Source organism: Rissa tridactyla, chromosome 1 (genome assembly GCF_028500815.1).
Source record: "Rissa tridactyla isolate bRisTri1 chromosome 1, bRisTri1.patW.cur.20221130, whole genome shotgun sequence".
In the NCBI taxonomy this organism is placed as follows: Eukaryota; Metazoa; Chordata; class Aves; order Charadriiformes; family Laridae; genus Rissa; species Rissa tridactyla.
The window spans coordinates 124,470,322-124,488,591 of NC_071466.1; positions in this window are offsets into that span (position 1 = coordinate 124,470,322).

Here is an 18,270-nt window from a genome sequence, read left to right on the forward strand (position 1 = left end):
CCATGATCCTGAACTCTATCATTTCATGATCACTACAACCTAGGGTGCCCCCAACCTTAATGTCCTCCACCAGTCCCTCTGTGTTTGTCACTGTAATGCCTCAGTGTTGCAGTTGAAACTGTATGTTGAGCACTCTGCAATGGCAAAAACTGATCAGAAATAAACTTTATCAATTTTTTAAATAAAATCTTACAGCATTTTCAAGGGATTCAGACCAAAAAAGCACTCTTTATCTAAGTCTATGAGAATTTGATAAAGACTAGTCACCCCTACAAAAATCATAGTGATTTTCTCTAACCATCTTCAGATGGGATTCAATTAGTAAAATAAAGGGAATAAGGAGAAAGAAAAAAAGAAAGAAAACCAAGGAAATCTTATTATATGCTATTAAACTCGATAAGGCTTTTCCATCAGAGAACATCAAGTCTTATTTCTGGTAATCCCTGCACTGTTGTAAATGAGGAGTTAGTGCTATAAAGACTACAGAGTTCCAACAGAATAAAATTGCAGTAAGCAGAAGCCAGACCTTTGAGTCATATTTCAAAAGTCTACAGAATTGTTAAAGACAAAAATCTCTGCTGCTAGCAACTGTCTGTTTTCTTGTAAGTCTCACAGAAATGTCAGCACTCGAATATTGACAGTTTGGCAGCTCTGCCCCAAACAATTCGAAACCGAAACCTAAACGTGAAGACCATTAATCTTGGGTCTCAGCAGATTTTGTTCCACCTAAAACTCAGCATCCCACAGCTGCGTTCTCTTCAAGAAACTTGAAGCAAAACACAGATAATGGCATGGGTCATCAGCCCCACTGCCAGCAGTGCCCCTCTCGCCTCCAGACACCAATGTACCAGCCACACTCCTTCAGGATTATTATCTCTCAGATCCAAACTGATCTTGCACCTCTTGCAGTCCCTTCGCTCAATTTAATTTGCAAGGATATGTCCTGTAGTTAGAATATTTTTAATGGGTATGAGAGATGAGGGTTTAAACCCCTTGGCACTGAGGTCCCACACTTCCTAGTCACTCCTGAGGCTACAGTGCACAAAAGCTGTCTTCCCCCGGTACACTCTTGAAAGACAGCGCATCCCTGAAATTCAGCTCATCTTAGGTAGAAGACAGGCAACAAGCTGAAGAACTTGGTAAGCCACGGTGTATGTGAACATGAATATTCCATAAATAGGGGGTGGGGGGGTGCGGGGCAGAGGAAAGCAGGTGTGTAATCCAGGGGGTTTGTGGATCTCTTAAGAATTAGGGCCCAAGACTGTATCTCCCATGATACACACAACCCCCTATCAGAAGTATTTCTTGTGATTATCTGATGAGAGGCAGATTTTAAGTCAAACTTTGATTATAGGCATGCTAATGCTATTCAGAGTTAGTAAGATGTGCATTACAGGTAAATATTTGCCTTGTCAAAGAGTATATGCCATAATAAAGTCTGTGTTTGTCCAGATAGAATCCATAAGGCTTAATTTTCTGTGAGCTATGCTGCAGAGAAATATACAGTTTTTCTGAAACTTTTTATAGGCAACGTATGCTATATCTTACCAGAAAGTGCATCTGAATAAAACCAGATTTTTTACAGTCTGATGTAAAGGACTGTCATTCTCCGAAAAGTTGTGGGATTTGTTCCTACTTAGCCTTGAACTGAAATTGGCCCAAGGTATTGAATTTTGATGATTATGTTTCAAATCTTTATCATATCTGCCCCGATCCAAAGATAAATAACTATTTCTCAGTGATACAGTATTTCTAGATATCAATTCACTGTAAAATTCTCTGTAAGCATTTCAATTCTCATGTAGACTCTACTATATTGTATTTTCAAAAAGTTCAACAACAAGAAAATGAAAGTAGAGGATCAAAAGCAAGTTTTTTTTTACAGTTGAAAACAAGTAAAACTTTGGAGTTTCATATAGGTACTGTCAAAACAATTAAAACCCAACATATCAAGGGACTTAGTGGAACCTCAAAAAAGAGTAAAGACTTAGGGTCCAGTTCATTCTGTTATAAAGCTTCTTGATGAAAGCACAATCTCCTGCCCCACAAGAAAACCCATGCAGACAAACAAAAAATCCCACACCGAAAACAAAAAACACACAGAAAAAGGTCTCTGGTTTGGTAAAACAAACAAACATCCTGTGAGAAATCTTAAACCCAGCAAATATTGTGACTGACTCCAACTTGGACAGGAATTCACCTTAGACATCTCAGCATCATGCAATGACAAACGGTTCAAATGCAGATCCCTGTCCAAATTCAGGGGAAGTTTGGGGCCACCTGTGGGTCTACGCCTAACCTTCTAAGTCACCTCCATTAGGCAGAGTTGTTGTGTGTTACTGCTACAGAGGAATAACCTACACACAGAGAGTGGAAACACTCCTCATGCAAAGATGGTTCACACTGTCACACGAGGTGATGTGATTCTCCCAGCACAATGCTGGCTGTTGCAGCCAGAGTTGCTGCACGTGGCAGAAGATTTCCTCCAGTCAGATACAGTGTTTTCCTACTTTCTTTACACTGGCACTGCAGCTCACAACAGATGGGCTTTCCAACAGCAGTATCTGACCTGAGTCCCTAAAACTACATTCAAAGTTGCCTGAGAAAATGATTCAAAGTGACATTTCTGAAGAGAGCTGTTATTCATCAAATAAGGTCTGCAGTAGGAATGCCTTGAAATCCAATGGGTGCCCATAAGTAACAGATATGAGATGTTACCACTCTCAAAATCCTGGCTAACAAAATCAGCTCAGCTCATCTCAACCTTGATTGCTCACAGAATATGAGCGTACTTCCAGCCACAAGGACTGGGGAGGGAGGAATTTGAAGGTTTGTTCAAGCCCCCTGATGCAGTACAGTGTGAGAAACTGCAATATTTCCCATACAAGCCCTGTCGCTGTCTCAGCCTGGGCTCCACACACCCCCCTCCATTGAGATATGCATGAATGCCTTCAACTTTTTGGGGCAACTGTCATTGGAAGCATCTCTCTCACTCTTCACTGCTTATTGAGTTTAGCTGCCTTTAAACTAGTCACAGCTCCCTTTACTAGGAGCGGTTATGCCACTGATGACAGATTTAGATTCACCCTGGGCTGCCAGTTTTACTCCAACTCTAATGTGAATCTCATCAATGGTTTTACCCATGTTCTTTCATGTCTTAGATTTCTGCACTGCCACCACTCATTGTGATATCCACCTTTTCAGCTATAAAACATGATCCACTCTAGATTCTAGATGTGAACTGGAGGTAACGCTCTTTTCTGACTTACTTAAGACTTTTTTTCTTTTAGGATTGCCATGTCACATCAACAGGTGTGCAAAGCTCCAGAACATAAGTTAACATCCTGAAGCCAAATAATTTTTGCAAAATTATTAAGTAACATCTAGAATCTGGTAGCTCATTTGATAAAGAAAAAAGTAACATCAATATATATAGAAATGTTTACATCTTTTACCATTTGCATAATTGTATGCTCGTATCCCAGGGCTTAGTGAGATTCTATATTAGCATGTTTGTCTTTTAGACATTACGGAACACCAATACAGAAGCAACAGCTGTGAATACATCAACATTCACCTGAATTGTATGTTTCTAAAGCATCTAGTCCAGGAGACTGGGTAAGATTTGATAACTTTTTATCCATCACAGCCAGCTGTTACTGTCTTTACAATACTTCGTCTATTTTGAGCTGATGATCTCCCCTCTGAATAGCCCCCTCATAGCATAGTGTCCACTTAACGCTGTTTGGGTTGAGTAGGCCAGATTTGAATAATAAACAAAAACTGTGATTCTGGAGATCAAAATGCCATCCTTATCTAAAGCACAGGTTCACTGCATGCTCTTGTCAAACCTTGTAATCTATCCTAAAACTTCGTGTCTCTCTTGTAAAATTGAGACACCTTCCTATCTGATGGGGGATAGCAGGAAATAAGAGATGCTCATTTCTGTGCTAATGAGGGGTTTAAGTAGATAGATACCAAAGAATGCAGAAATGCAGAGTTCGAACATGGTTGGCACAAAAATGGCTATCATTGTGTCACTACAGGTTCATATTTGGTATGGTTTAATTTGAAATTCAGCATGTCGGCTACCAAAAAAAAGAAAAAAAAAACACAAAAGAGAGAAGGAGGGAGAGAGGGGAGAGAGGAACAGAATGTAATATTATGGATGGAAGGAAAGTAACAAGGGTACAATCTATTATAAGAAATTACTTACAAATAAATTGCAAGAGTGTAAGAGCTAAGAAAACAAGAAGGGAATAACAATTAGATAGAAAGCCAAGACAGTCTAAGAGAATAAATTCCTTTTTAAAAGAAAGGTGTGAGGTCTTGTGTTGATTGAGAACAATAAGTACATCAATTGGCATTTTTAAAAGTCCTGGAGAGAAGCTCAGAAATCTATTTGTTATACAGGAATGAAACAAATCACTGAAGCCAAAGGCAAAAAAAAAAAAATATCATTCCACTGGTGGGAAGATGCAGAAGGACTGCTATCATTTTGGTAGGGCAGAAACAGCACACAAAGCAACCATTTGTAGAATTAGTATAGTTATTCAAAGGGAACTGACATGCTAAGCATCTCTTAGCTTCATTAGGAAACAAATTATCAGGGGTTGGTACCAGGGATATAATGCAGCTGGAAGGTTTTATTATAAGGAAAAAAAAATTCTACATTAAAATTCAGTTTATTTGAAACTTCTCACAAAACCACTGTATTTCACACAATTGAGGCAGAACTCTTGTACCCTTCCTTTGTAATAAAATATCCCGCATTATCTAGAAGCTCAGCTTAACCAATTTGAACTCCACCTTTGCAGTGAGGGGAACAATATTCTACAAGTGTAATTTATAAACATCCATCGCTGTATCTTCTTGCACTTCTGTCTGTAGAAAAATTGTGTATTTTCAGGTACCAAGCTAAGATCTGCTTGATCGTTCTAACATGAGTTTACAGCCTACAAATACCCCAAAAGAGAGCCTGCCCCTGCTACCATTGCTATGAATTTTCAGTGAAGTGATCTCAACTTCAAAATGACTCAACGTGGCCCTATTAGTATTGCTAACATGAACCAATTATTATATTCTCAATCGCGCATAGACAAACTCAATCTAAACTAGTGAAAGTACAAAACCAGCAAACCAACCATAACATCAAGATACGCACCGGAGCTGAGAAAACCGACTTACATACAGCTCACAGAAGTCTTTCACTGGACTCAAGTATTCTTACACATTCATTTGTAATACATTTTCGAATTTCCACACCCTTCTGCACTTTTATTTTGCTAAAATTATTTTTCAGGAATAATATACATGTTGAGTTTACAGCCCTGTCAAATCTGCATTATCCAAAAATATCTTTGCTCTTGAAGGTTTTTTGCTTAGTCTCGCTGGTTGCTCTGCGTCTCTCTTAAAAAGTTCTGTGGGTGATATGACTTGTTCTGGGTTGCCTTCATTAAAAGGTCCATTTAAATAGGCTTACTGAAAGGCAAAGAAACAACTATACTGTAAGCCAGAAAAGTAATAACCGTTTGGAACTTGCATACTGCAATACTTCCAATACAATGGCTTATTCACTGAGAAGTGTTGTTTTCAAAAACTATTTAGCATCTTGATCTCATGGTAATAAAACCTGAATAATTGCATGCAAGCTTAATAAAATTCAGTTAACCTACTTGTTTTCACTTATTTTCCTCCATCCTCCATATTTGTTCATAATATTCTGTCACCAAATTTTTGAATTGCTGGAAGTGACTATGCTATCCAATAAAGCTTTCAGCCATATGTAACATTAAATATCTGAATAATCCTACTAGCTGGTCAGACTTCTACGACAAGAATCTGCATAAGATTAGAGTTTCTTACAGTACAACATTAAAAGGCACCTGTGCAAAGCTCCAGTATGAACGAAGCACAACATTTTGTAAAATGCTATTAATTCCCATAAAAACTTAGGCACCTTGCTCTCTTATATGAAAAGAGTGATAAAGATATCATACTGAAATTAATAGCCTGAGAGCTTCCTATGGTTGTTTAGAGCCAGGCTGTCAAAACTGATATTACAGTTTACAGGACTTCCTCATTGTTGACTCTAGCGCGTGAGGAAACTGTCTCACCCTAGAAGATATTCAAGATGCCCTCAAAGAGCTGAGCCTCTGAGACATCACAGTCAGAAGGAGGAGGCAGGGACCGTGGTCTTTAAACAACTTGGTAGCTTCCCAAATCTGAGTGGCTATCAGGACGTGCAATAGCTTTTGATGCAACATAGACAGTCCTGAGGACCTCACAGTGCTCTTAATATTAATTTCCTCTTCCCAGACCGACTCCCAGTACAACCCTATATTATACCTCATGTGTGGCTTCCCTGAAGGAAGTTTTGCAGCTTTCATCTACAATATTTGCTGCGGAAAATACTCCCATAGTTGGACAGAAGATTTTAGAGCCTCATTAACTAAGAAAAAACTGTCACGAGCAGCATAAGACATTTTATATCACAAGGAGGTGCAGTTCCTTTGGGACAGGTGCTATGTTCTTCTTCAGATGCTGTATGTGTCCTAGGAACCAATGCATGCTGAAGGAGGCAGAATCACACTGTGGCAGCAAGCTGAAGCAGGCTTTGACTTAACTGACAGTAGCAGGACTTTGTCTAATTCCTGTGCAAGTATGTGAAAGTGGTAGAAAATAAAGCAGAAAATCCTCCTACCATGCCTCCTACAGCCTCCCAGGCCTAGTCTTTGCCTACTCACTGGATACATACAACCACAAGCAGGAGATGGCAGCCCCACTGTGTAGTTTTTCCCTTGGCTCAATCTCCCACCACCCTCTCTGGAAACCATCAGCACTAACAGCTCAGTTAAGAGTGACTGCAGGGACACCGCCGTGAACACCGGTCCTGCCCTTTTCCCTCTCCCTGAGAGGAACAATGTTGTTGTCTAGAGCTCACTGATGAGGAAGTCAAAGAGGTGCATTTTGGTGACCTTCAACTCCCATTAAAGATTCGAACACAACTTTGAAGTCACTTGCAATGGCAGATGAGACACAGGCGAGCGATACTTGTGTCATCCATGTCACGGAGCCACACAAGGTTATGGCACGGCCACTCAGCAGCAGTGGCATAGGGTTTGTAGTCACTGGTTTGGAATGCCTCTTCAGCTACTACAAGGGCCAAAAACAGAAAACAACTGCACGACAGCCTGATTCAAAGCCCTTTGAAGTCATTAGGAATCCACTTGGATTTTAGGGTGCTGTTATTCCTGGTTCAACTGAGAAAGCAGCAGAGGATAATAAAAAACCCGTCCCGTTCTTCCTGGAAATGTCCACGTGCTCTCCTCCGCCCTAAACATGCGTCAGCACAGGCACTCTCCCCTGCCTCTCTGGAAAGATTTTCAATTAAAAAAAAAAAAAGAAAACTGAGGCCAAATCTGCCAGTGTCTTCAGCTATGAGTTAGAAAAATGCATTCCTTTCCCTTCCTCTCAACTCCCTGCCCCCAACAAAGATAATCTCAAATCAATCTTTAGCTCAACCAAGTAACATCACAAAAGAATGCAAAGAAAATGAACATTATATGTGACTTCAGAGCTCAGAAAACATCACAGCAGGAAGAATTTATTGCTGACCTTCACGCCTAGCATCTGCTGAAGAATATACAATAGTCGTAACTGGATAAAAAGTTATTTTTATTTAGGACAAGCAAAACAGAAAATGAATAATCCAACAGTGATTTTTGTCTGTTTTTCAAGACTAGGGTATCTATATACGCTGGCTGTGGCTTTGTTTTAGTTTAAAAGCTTATTTTGAGCAACATCTCAGAGAAAAGAAGGGTTAAAATGTATACTTAATTAAGTGACTTCACACGTTAGCAATCATAGCATGTGTGGAAACCAGATGTGTTTGAAATATTCATGACGAAATGCAAAATCACTATCACACTTTCACATTTTGGTCAAGCTTGAAAATAGGTTTGTTTCTATGAAAAATGTCACTAAGATACACACTTTTCTTTTTTCTTTCTCTTTCTTCTGTTTGTTTTTTTTTTCATGAAAAATACTTTGCAGCTAGCTTACATGACTTCATATTAACATTAGCTTCATAGGGGTGAGATTCATGTTTCATGTTTTCAATGCACTGACAGCCATATTCTCAAGTACTTTATATAGTGACGTTTGGGTGCAGGGGAGAGCTGACAAAGGTGGATGAATGAAAAAAAAATTAAGAAAGCAAATTAATAAAACATTAAGCACACTTTTAAGCTTTAGCACCTTTCTTACAGAGAAAGGCAAATTTCAAACAGTTCACAATTGGATTGTGGTTGAGTTGAGCATGAGGTAAAACTTTCAGCTATCGCTTTTCTACTCTGTTCATATGAGTGATCAAAGGTTATTAAAAGGGTCATAAAAAAAAAAAGCAGAGGGAGTTCCATTCTATTTGAGCAAATGTTAATTGAACACTTTTCACCAATATACTTCCAAAATGCATTGCTTTCACCTGCATAATGAACCACTGGCATTTTATGTCCAGAAAATACACCATCAGAGGACACTCCCTGATACCTTTACATGCAAGCTGGTTTTATTGCCATTGAAACCAAACAGTATTCTGCGCTCTGATGCCTATTGGTGCTGTTTTAGAAAGCAAAGTCCTTTCTTGCAGAAATCGTCAACATTTTTTAAAAAAAAATTAGGAAGTTGCAGTGAAAAGCAAAAAGATTTCAGTTTCAGACCAAAAGGTTTCAATGAAAACTCAATAATTTCTTGATAGAAACAGACCTTCTTCCACCAACACACTTGAAATGCTTACTTGAAATACTGTTGGCAGGTAGGCAACTGGCCTTACAAACAGCCCACTGTTTGGTATGACCTCCTGTTGCCAGCTCATATAGGGTTTCAGTCTACTTGCCTCCTGATAACCCACTACTCTCCCCTCACACACCTTACATCCCTCTGAAGAGGAGCGGCCAGAAAGGGAGACCTCATGAGGGGAGTCTGGTACAAACCACCTCACCAGGGAGAGGAAGAGGGTGAGGTCTTCTCTGAATAACTTCAGAAAGTCTCTGTATCACAGACCCTGGTTCTTAGGGAAGATTTTTATCTCACTGACCTCTCTTGGAAGGGACAAAAGCAATCCAGGAGATTTTTGGAGGGTGAAGTAACTTCCTGACAGAGGTACAGGATGGCCAACCCAGGGGTGACACACAGCTGGATCTGCTATTCACAAACAATGAAGCGACAGCCTTGTCTGTAGCAACCATGAAGCAGCAGAGTTCAAAATCCTGGAAGGAACAAGGAAAGGGAGTACCGGAGTGCAAACCCCAGATGTCAGATGAGTAGACTTCAGCCTGTCTGGGAAACTGATCAGAGGGATCCCAGGAACGGTGGCTCCGAAGGGTAAGGAGTTCAGGGAAGCTGTCAGGTCTTTCAGGACAGCATCCCCCAAGGGGAAGAACAGTCCATTCTGGTACTTAGGAAAACAGACAGACATATCTGGTGTCGGCTTGGCTAAATAGGGTTCAAAGTAGGAATTTAAGACATTGCTAAGGCAGGTAAGCATGGTCTTAGGAAACTCAAAGGTAAGTTAGAGATGACATTTGCTAGGGACGTCAAGGACAAGAAGAACTTGTGTTGCCACTTTAGCAGCAAAAGGTTGAAAAAAGATTATGTGGAACCACTGCTAAATGGCGCAGGTGATTTAGTGATGGAAACACAGGTGCTTCTCATCAGAAACATACCTGTGGCTTGTAGGACATCACAGGATGTAATTTTAATTTGTTTTGTGCATTTCCCAGCGTTCAAAACCAACCAAATTTAATTTTTTGTTTCTCAGTCAAGTGTTGCAGCTTAAACGAACAGCATGCATTCAAGGTTTATCAAAAGGGAGAATAGGGTTTTAATAGTGATTATCACCATGGTGGAGGTAATACAGTCCCTCCCCCAAAGGCAATATTAAATCTCTGCACCTTTAACACAGTTCATCTATGATTAATATAACCATGTAGCCCTGTCATATGGCATTGCCATTGCTCATAGCAGGCTGTAAACTTTGTACTGAGTTTACAAAGCCTCAGGACTGAGGTTTGTCGGGTCTGCTCTGTCTGGACTTCCCTTGACCTGCCTTAAGCTTTGTTTTACTCAATTTGGCTGTGACAGCAGTTTCTCCAATTGATCAGATGCCTTTAGGTAATTTGCTTTACTTTTATTTATCTTTGTGCGGTACAACCACAGTTTCATACAGAAAGCAGTAACAAGCAGTTATGCTATAAAATGAAATATTTATGACTCTAGCAAAGTAACGTAGCATAGAGAGCTACAGGGCTGGTAAAACAGAAGAGACCTTGGGAAGCGGAGACACCGGATGTGGCATAGAGGAGTATCAGCACAGGAAGACTAGGTGGGGCGGAGGGGCAGGCTTGGCACTGGAGACCCCACAGCTCTAAACAGCTCAGCCATGGTCAGTTAAAAACATGCAGATCTTGAGATGGACAAAACTGGTTTTAGTGGTAACAAAGAAATAACATCTAATATACATAAGGTATATAGTAGATTTAGATGTAACCTGGAACTGTGGACCAATGAAGAGATAGAAAGATGTGAAAGTCTGTTAACAAAGGTACAAAAGTGATCCTAAGTCAATTTTAGAAAGAGGAAGAATAAAACACCAGCATATTCAGCATCATATTCCTCTGGTAAAGGACTCCAGATGCTGACAACTCATTGTCGCCTCCTACACTTCTGCCACCACCAGAATGAAACCACTGACTAGGGTCCAGATTAGCAGTGGCAGGGCTCGCATAATGCCAGAAAAAGGGTAGAGACTAAGTGTGTGTGTCTATAGCAATTTTAACTGCATTATTATTCTTTCTTGTTCTGCAGCAAGTAGATCTGGAGTAATAATGATCAAACTCTCAAAACTTCAATTATACTATGAATAAATTCTTGGCTTTAGTAATACATAAGGTGTGCTTTGTCCTTGCCCAAAAGAAAAAGGCTTTAAGTGTCACATTGGCTGGACTGAAAATAGGAGCAAATGCCACACAACTACAAAATCTGGTAGTCTGGACAGGAGGTGAAACACAGGAAACGCACACTGAAATAGAAATATTTTTAGGATGGATTTTTAATCTACCACGTCAACACTTTCAGTCACTTAGTCTTTCAATTTGGCACCATCTGTGCATTGCAGTTATTACTTGGGACATCACTGGATTATATTAGTTTGCAATCAGAAATCTATTTGAGAGGAAATCATTGTTTTCAATCCAATTAGAGTTTGCCATATTTCTCTGATTTTGCAACACTTCACTGTGACAAACAATTGAATATTTACTCTCTACATTCTGCTGATTATTGAAGATTTTCACATATTGGAAAAGATGCATTGATGCAGCTCATTGGTATGCTTTACAGCATCAGTGTGATCAGCCAGTCACTTCCCTTAAAGTCACAGTCATTGCAGCTCCTGCTACTGTGAAGACTCACAATTAGGCTTTACTTTACCCATAAATAGAAAGTCATCTATTTGCAAACCAAATCTTCATGGGAAACTACAGGCTGGGGATACATCTGCTGGCTGGCATTAACATTTTAGCTTCCAGCCAATTAGGACAGAACAGTACCTTACGTTATTCTAGGGCATAAAGTATTGATTCCAAATTACAATTGCTGGTTTCAACCTTAAAATGTCACCTCACCTACCTTTTCACAAATTGAGATTCATCAGCTTTTACAGTAACAATCCCTCCTGCTACAAGAAAAATATAGGAGCACTTAAAAACAATTGGACATGAATCTATTAAATTACAATGAAATTTTTTTAGCTTTGCAAATTATAGCCATATTAATACCAACCAAGTTCTCTATGAACAATAAATGTAAAAGGATTTTTTTTTTCCAATGATTAGCCACCTTTTGTAAAGTGTAGCCATTTAGTGCACGCAAATTTCCTGCCTTGCAGATCAAATGTGATTTAGAGCACTAGGAGGTTGGCTTATATGAATAAGCTTAGATACTGCTAATTATAAAACCAGCATACTATAATCATAATTAAATTGTGCAACTCCTTTAATGCAACATGGGTGACCCTTGTAAATTTGGTTGGCAAGAACAGAATTCTTTGGCACCACCTTTTGATACAGGACAAGATTAATCATAAAATACGGATTAGGAATGTTGGAAGCTTTCAAAACCTATAGGTAAAATCTACTCAAGGCTTTGAGTATATGACATGTTAGGCCGTGCAACATCTATACTTCAGGCACATGGCCACCAAAGCAGGATTCAAAACCCAAAGTCGTCAGTATCTTTCCACGATATAACGGAAGAGTGAGGTGTCTCAGGACATTCAGACACCCACCTGCTGCATGGGAAGGAAGCTGAGATTTGGTCAGTGGCAACCTTGTCAGCGCAAGCATCCTCTCCTCAACCCTCCTGTCCCTGCAGCACCTCAGTTGGGCTGGCACGAGGGGTGCTTCTCCTGGCTTGGGATTCAGGGCAGTCCACCCTTGGTGGTATGTATCTCCACAAAGTCTTTCAAAGAACTGGACAAGATTTCTCTTAAACATGGAAGCAAGAAGAGGTAGCTTTTCCCTTACCACTTCTACCATTTCCAACTTTGCTGTAAGCATTAGGTTTTTAAATAACTCCCTGACAATCGGGGAACTTCTCTTTAGCCTATAAATTCCAATTTTGTGAAATAGTCACAGCTTATCAATTATTATTTCCACAAGCAATGCTCAGTACACCTTCTTGGGGACTTGAAATCAGCTGAAGAGGTCATCTTCTGTCCTCATGAATTCTGCATTTTGTCAGAACACGGACAACACTTCAAATGAAGGACAAGCGGGAATCCAAACCCCACTGTCAGCCCCAAATACAGGGTAAACTATGGCTTCGTAGCGGGCTTGAAAGCCCTGAGGCCAAGAAATAGAATTCATCAAAACTGTAGGAATGCCTCTATTCAGTCTATTTCTAGCAGCAAGCAAAAGTTGAAATTTATGGATTAAAAGCAAATTAAATATTCCTTCTATATTTATAATACACATCACAAAAAACACTTTCTGTAACTTTAAAGCACTTTCCTTGCTCTTGTCATAACCCACACGGGAGCTGTGGCAAATCTGTGTGTTTCTGTTCAGCTTTCCTGTACCTTGCTGTTCATGAGTTCTGGAGATTCTCTGCTGCTAGAAGAGCAGATTAGAGAAACCCAACTGGATAAAGAAGCAATATCACAACACAGCAGATGCCAAGTCTGAAACATCATTTACTTAGTTAACATGATGAAAAGAGATGTTTCCCTCAACAATATGAAACTGTAATCTGGGACTTCGTCTCCAATTGTGGCTGCTGACTCCCTCTGCTTCAAGATTATAAAAAATTTTATGACACCGAGAGAGCAAAGAAGCCACAGAAAGCAAAGAAAGGCAATTAAAGCACCATGGAAGAACGAAGTGTTATTAGGACTTAATCTTAGCAACATCCTTCCTTCTAAAGGCCTTTTAAAGCTCTGTAAAAAAGAAAAGCCTACCTTGCAGGGCAAGGACAGGGACAACTGTGCTGTTCTTCATTTTTTCTTGGTATATGTTGCTTGTCCTTACATTTCAGAGTCAATAAAGCAATTCACCCAGGCAGACATAAACTTGTTTTGTGAATTATCCATTAAGCATTTGCTATATTAATTCTTCTGTTTCTATTTAGCACATTCATAAATCTGCATGCCAATAGAACTTTATCATTCCAGTGTTGTCTTTTTTTCCCCTGCTTTTTACCAAAATCAAAACATCATCAATACTTCTGTTGTCAATATATGCAGTTATAGAAACAAAATGAGATTTGCAAAATTACTACGTGTATAAAGCTAACGCATAAAGCCCTCTACATTTTAGCACCCCTAAATCCCACACATCGTTATAATCAATTTAATGTAACAGTAAGGCCACTGGTGCTCAACTATGTGCAACGTTAATTCACGGTACATAGGGAATATTGATAAACCCAGACCACAGACAGAAAGTTATCTTTTTCTTCCCCATGAAGTTCCATGATTTATCCTTTAATTGGAAAACCTTAGAATGCAGAGGTTCAAAACCCACAGAGATCAAATATTTTGCATTCCAAAGATCCTGCTTTACATTTAATAAAACATTTCTTGTTCATTGCCAGTTTTGCTCGACAACAGGACAACAGAGGCTTTGTTATACTTTCATCCTGGCTACCTACAAGACCTGGTCTCAGATATGAAGATCTGTGCACCTCTTCTTTCCACTTGGGAAAAAATGCAGACAATTCTATTCATTGCTGAAGTGTTTTCAACTCAAACTCAAACTCAAACCCAAACCCAGAGCACAAGATTCCAAACTATCACAGCAACAGTCATTTTTAATTCATTCCTATTCAAAACTAGGCTTTTTGGGAAAGAGCCAGTGACTGTTTTCTTGCATGAGGCCACAAAGACAGTAGTAATCCAAACAAGTGTCAGAAGCTGGGTACTACTTCTGGCCTGCCCTGGATTCAATGCAGCTGTCCTTGTGCTACAGGGCAGAGCGAGACTTGCCAGCCCCTGGCTTGCCTGCTGCGGCGTGACACAATGCTGGACCACCCCATCCCTCTCGATCCCCAGCAGAAACTATTCCGTGCTTTGCGCAGCTCCTGCTTTCTTGTGTTTCATTAAACTAAGGAAGGGTTTGAAGAGCAAAGGGCAGACTGAGCACTACTACTTGCTCCACAAGAGAAGTAAGGAGGCAGGGAGCTGGAAGCAGCTTTTATGGCTGCCCCACTGTAGCTTGAATACTACTGCAGCTTTCTCAGTAAGCAGCAGGTGGGACTGTGGGTAGAAACTCAGAAGACGAGGGGTTTTAAAGCCCTGCTGTCATGTTTTAGCCCCAGCTGGCAACTAGGACCATGCAGCTGCTCACTCACTCCCCCCAGTTCAGATGGGGGAGAGAATCGCAAGAGTCAAAGTGAGAAAAAACTCGTGGGTTGAAATAAACACAGTTTAATAAGTAAAGTAAAAGCTGCACAGGCAAGAAAAGCAAAACAAGGAATCCATTCACTGCTTCCCATCAGCAGGCAGGTGTTCAGCTATCTCTAAGAAAGCAGGGCTCCATCACAAATAATGGTTACTTGGAAAGACAAACACCATCACTCCAAATGTCCACCCCCTTCCTCCTTCTTCCCCCAGATTTCTATGCTGAGCATCACGTCATATGGTCTGGAATATCCCTTTGGTTAGTTGGGGTCAGCTGTCGCACCTGTGTCTCCTCCCAACTTTTTGTGCACCCCCAGCCTGCTCACTGGCAGAGAGGAATGAAGAGCAGAGAAGACCTTGACTGCTTAGCTACAACCAAAAGCTTCAGTGCGCTATCAACACTATTTCCCATCCCAAAACATAGCACTATACCAGCTGCTAGTTAACTTTATCCCAGCTGAAACCACGATACCTGGAAAACAGCCGGGACAGCTGGAAAGGAGAGGACTACTATAAAAACATGGAGAAATAGAGGAAAAATTCATTTGGAAGTGGGGGAAGCTCAATTAAGTGGAAGAATGGGGAGGGTAGAGGAGGAGACTGGATATTTTGGAAGAAAATTCCTGCATTAGGAACAGATTAGTATGATTTACAGGGATGAGAGGGTTATGTAATGAATGGATTTGGAGGACAGCATTAATTAATGAGTTAGCAGTACTACCCAGTTTTAAAACGCTTACTCATGCCACAGGACGGAGTCAGTTTTTAATGTATAAATTCTTTCACAGTGCCATGCTACATAAGTGATTTATTGGGCAGTTTACTATTGAACAATTAAGCATTACATGACTTCATTATCTTGATTTGAAAATGGAAGACTGAAATCTTCAATTTGGGCTCAATCTCAGGTGATAAAAATCCTAATCTGGGGCCATTACTGCAGCAGCAGCGCACAAGTGAGAATTATACTGCTGTCCCATTAGTAACCCAATAAAACCTTTCCTCTGGTCTCAAGATCAGGCTGTTTGTTTATATATGTGAGCTCAAATTCTGCAGTTCAGCTTAACTAAAATACTGAAAGGTGATCAGAGCAGCACCATTAGAAAGGAAAAGAAGAAATCCCACACAACCAGAGAAGTATAACAGTACAATAAAAATACTCTTAAAAGAAAGGAGTTTTGCAGATGTCTGTCTGAGTTCCTCTGAAATTACCACCAAGTCTGATGATATTTTTATTCCATTAGTAAAACTAGCTAACTAAATAGGGATGTGAATTCCTTGTCCTCTTTTTCCCCAAAGGCAGCAAGAAAAGCTGAGGTCCACGTTCAGAGACAATGCCTAAAAACATGGTAAGAAAATTAAATGACCCTACTAGTGAGCAGGGACCACTCAATTATTATAGCAAAGATACCCCTAGAACTTCCCTAGCAACGTTTCTTACCTATCAAATATTTCTTTATGCCAGGGTCATCTGTGAGAAAGTAGTTAAAATAGTTAAATCTACGGTAGTCATAGAGACAAGATAGAGTATCAAAAATGGCATTGTAAAACAGATTTTAAAGGGATTTAGAAAAGGATAGGAAGAAAAAGGGGATGCCCTGCATAGACAAGAAAATACATATGGGTTTCTGGTACTGCATGATATGAATTTCTCCCAGTATTCAGTTACAAACATATCCTAGTAAGAGAGCAGCTCAAGTATTTCTTCATTATAACCAGAGCCCCTGGTGTCTCTGTAGTCCCACAGAGTTAACTGAAGCCCTACAAGAAGGAAAAAGATACAGTCTATTTCAGAGAAGCTAGATATGAGCCATAGAGGCAGAGCTACTATTAGTAGTTACCATCATAGGTGCAGGAGAAATAACTGAATGCAGACTAGATCATGGAAACAGATCAAATATGGTGATGAAGGCAGGAATTATATGGGAGAACAAATGCAAACATAGTTACTCACATTTTTCTACAAAGCAAAACGTCATGCAGTTGAAAAAAACCATAGCAGTATTTAAGTATTGCTTATCCAAATAAGCAGTTCCTACTGTTGTTACAAAGAAGGTGTGCAACAGTGAACAAAGACAGCAGGAAGGAGATGGCCAACATAATTGCAATAAGATTGTCCACACGATAGCCTCTATATTAAGCTGAAATGCACTTTATGAGGACTTTAGGCAGATTGACATGCATGTGCGATTCTGACCCTGACCACCTCAGCAAAAGAATATTTAGGCTTAGATCTTGGTAAAATGTTTTTTGCAAAAATTTTTTTAAAAGAACTAATTATCTTATTTCATTTGAGTGGAAGGGGATGAGTAAACTATGTCTTTCCACTTTTTTTGAAGCACACCAGTTAGTACTGTTGCCTACAAAAAGTTTTTTAGCAGTATGGGAATTTAAAGTAAATGGTGCTGTGTCTATGGAGGAGTACAATCAAGATTATATTTTCTTTGTTGTTGATTTCTTTAAAAGGGAAGGAAAAAACAAACAAAAAGCCCAAGACAGATAACAACAGAAGACATTACCCAATGAAAAAGTAAACAATTTCTCTCATATTCTCTTTTGCAGATAGTATGTAGATTTTGGCAGCAATATTTGGTTTTGTAGTTGATAAAAACAAAATTCAGGAGAGAAAAGGGAAAAAATCAATTTGAGAGTTGTGTCCTGAAAATAGATTTTTCTCTGTTTGCCTTCTAAATATGGACTTAGCAGAGCACGCGCTTGGAAAAATACTCAGGTGACGAGCCATGAATGACTCACATGCTGGACCACCCAGCTGGCAGACGTCACCACCTAGCTCCCTTCGCAACAGGGGACTTGCAGCCTTGAGTTAAGTGCCCAGGCTTCCTGCACACCTAATGAAAGGGCTTGGGGACTGCAGGACGAAATTTGCCAGCACAAGCCTACTAAGGAGAAATATTTGCCAGCCCAAGCCTGCTGAGTTGCTTGGAGGTGAGACCAGATGTTTCTGATCACAGGAGAAATCGGGACGCTCAGCGTAGAACCCACATTTGGGCCGTCCCTTCACACTACTAGCAGTGCTAACAGCTTCACTAAAAAAAATGAGCATTTCCAAAAGGTGCATCGATAGATCTGGGGTTTGTCGCTCTAATGCTGCAGAGCAGCCACTGTGAGCCTCATGGACCAACATCACTTTGAAAGTCTTGGGCTTCACCACTCTAAAATAAAAGGTTGCCAAGAGGAGAAGGAAACTGACTGAAAGCTCCCCTTGCCTGCTTGAACTTTCAGGTAATTGAAAGTTCTGTTCCAAAACTCATGCTTGGATTTTTTCTTCTTTAACAAATAAGAGTTTAAAAGTT